Genomic DNA, 2,968 nt, shown 5'->3' on the forward strand with positions numbered 1-2,968 from the left:
GAAGAAGAAGAAGAAGAATGGAGGAGGGGAAGAAGAAGAAGAAGAAGAAGAAGAAGAAGAAGAAGAAGAAGAAGAAGAAGAAGAAGAAGAAGAAGAAGAAGAAGAAGAAGAAGAAGAAGAAGAAGAAGAAGAAGAAGAAGAAGAGAGAGAGGGAAAAAAATAAAAAAATAAAAAAAAAATCGATTTTCCAATTTTACCCCTGTGCCACGTCAGCTTCTTAACGGTGTTAAGCCATTTTCCGTTTTTCGGGTAACGGCGTAAACCACAGGGTTTTTTTTTTGTAAAAACAAACCACAAGGGTTTTTTTGGAAGAACATGAAACCACAGAGGTTTTTTTTGGAATTTACCATTTTTTATACAAATCATAAGTTTCTAATACTAGTAATGAAAATAATAATATTAGCAATAATGTATATATCCAATATAATATACATATGCCACAAAATGTTTATAGATTATAATAATAATAAAAAGGGATAAGTACAAAAAAATGCTTGTGGTTTACACTTTTTACGAACGCGAACCTGTGGTTTTTTTTTTACAAAAAGAGGATGTGCTAAACGTTGTTAGAAATCAGAGGCAAAATTGACTAACGGTGTTAAAATTCAAAGAGAAAAGAGTTAATTTGGTCCATATATTTATTTATTTTATAAATTAACCCCCCTAATTATCTAATTATCAGAAATAAACCCCAAAATCAAAAATAAAAAAAAATATCATCTTCTCCATCTCTTTTTAATTTTTTATTTTCTTTTTTCTTCTTCTCTTCTTCTTCTTCTTCTTCTTCTTCTTCTTCTTCTTCTTCTTCTTCTTCTTCTTCTTCTTCTTCTTCTTCTTCTTCTTCTTCTTCTTCTTCTTCTTCTTCTTCTTCTTCTTCTTCTTCTTCTTCTTCTTCTTCTTCTCCTCCTCCTCCTCCTCCTTTCTTCTTCTTTTTTTTAAATTTTTTTTTTGAAATTCCCATTCTTCAACGTCTAGAATTTCCAGACGTTGAAGAACGTCTGGAATTTCCAGACATGATTCATCATCACGTCTGGAAATTCCAGACGTTCTTCAATGGGAATTTAAAAAAAAATTAAAAAAGAAGAAGAAGAAAGGAGAAGAGAGGAGGAAGAAGAAGAAGAAGAAGGCAAATTAAAAATTAAAAAGAGATGGAGAAGATGGTATTTTTTATTTTTATTTTTGATTTTGGGGTTTATTTGTGATAATTAGATAATTAGGGGGGTTAATTTATAAAATAAATAAATATAAGGACCAAATTAACTCTTTTCTCTTTGAATTTTAACACCGTTAGTCAATTTTGCCTCTGTTTGCTAACGGCGTTTAGCACATAACTCTTTTTGTAAAAAAAAACCACAGGTTCGCGTTTGTAAAAAGTGTAAACCACAGGCATTTTTTTGTACTTATCCCTAATAAATATATATATATATATATATAACATCAGGGAATGGTAACAGTATATATATAACATATAAATGTTTGGAAGCTTTCGGTTTTACTATCTACCAATATATATATATATATATATATGTGGAAGAGTTCTCAATGGAGAGTCTCCATCTATGAAGACTAATATATTCTGATTAAATGATCTGCTATAGCAGGTTACCAATAACATATGAAGTTACCTAAAGGCATAGTTCTCTCTCTATAATAGATGATTGTCCACATTTTTCAAAAATACTCTCTCTCCATAATAAATCCATAAAAATGACTGGTACATATAAAATCATCCAAAAAAAATTTATGTTATGTTATATAATTATATGATTTCATTAATTGAATTATTAATTTATACAAAAACATTGAATTATCAATCGAAACATTGAATTATTAATTGAAGCAAGTTTGGTTTTAGGTTTTTTTCTTATTTTTTGATGAACTGGGTTATGGGTTTTGATTATTAATGGAAATACACGTTGCAATTTCATTTTCTGAATTTTGTAGTCTAGTAAAAAAATTAAGGTTTTGTATTTTTTATTGTGTGAACATAATCCAATTGTCAATCTCTATTAATATTGACTAGTATTAGAATTGTAATTGTTATTTTTAATTGCTTAAAATATTGGAATTAAAATTGTAGTGGTAAATTTGTTGCTGTAATTGTCATTTGCAATTCCTTAAAATATTGGAATTGGAATTGTTATAGTAATTTCCTAATTGAGAGAAGAACCTATTCAAATCTTGTTGTTTCGGGAATAATATTAAAGAAGAAATTTGTTTGAATATTACAAAAAAAAAATGATAATTTTGTCAACATCAAATATATACAAATAGTTTTCCCTAATAACCTTATTTTTTTGAGCTTTTCGTGAAAAGTTCTGAAATGCCACTGTTTGAGTTCCATTGTGCGCAAAAAGTTTTAATTGAGAGAAAATTCACCTAAATGGTAGCTGACGAGTCTCAAACTAAACAAACTATATTAAAAAGAACTAGATTGATCAAATATATTTTTATTGGATCGTTACTGTATTAATAGTATTATTTTAAATGACTTTATTTCACACTTTTAAGATTTTTTAAGGGATAAGGTGCAAAAATACCCCTAACATTTACCGGGGCAATTTTACCCATAACGTCTAAAATAGTGTAATTTTACCCCTAACATTGGTAGCCAAGAGCAATTTTACCCCTAGTGTTATCAAGTTGGATCAATTTGAAAAAATAATTTATCAAACGGTTTACTCGGTCATGAATCTTGTTATCTACACTTCATATGTGAGTCTTTTTTATCATTAGTTAGTAACATATCATAAACATATGATTAGACGTGAAAAAACTTTAAAAAATTTAAAATATACTGCCTATTGTACAAGTTGGAAAAAAAATTCAAAATATTTCGCTAAATTTATAAATATTAATCTTCAATTCAATTATTAAATTACAGAAAATATAATTTTTTTTAAAAATGACCTGATATGCAATATGGGCAGAATAAGGACCAAAATATATGTGTTTTATAATAATGTCT

The sequence above is a fragment of the Euphorbia lathyris genome, chromosome 1, assembly GCF_963576675.1.
Source record: "Euphorbia lathyris chromosome 1, ddEupLath1.1, whole genome shotgun sequence".
NCBI lineage: Eukaryota > Viridiplantae > Streptophyta > Magnoliopsida > Malpighiales > Euphorbiaceae > Euphorbia > Euphorbia lathyris.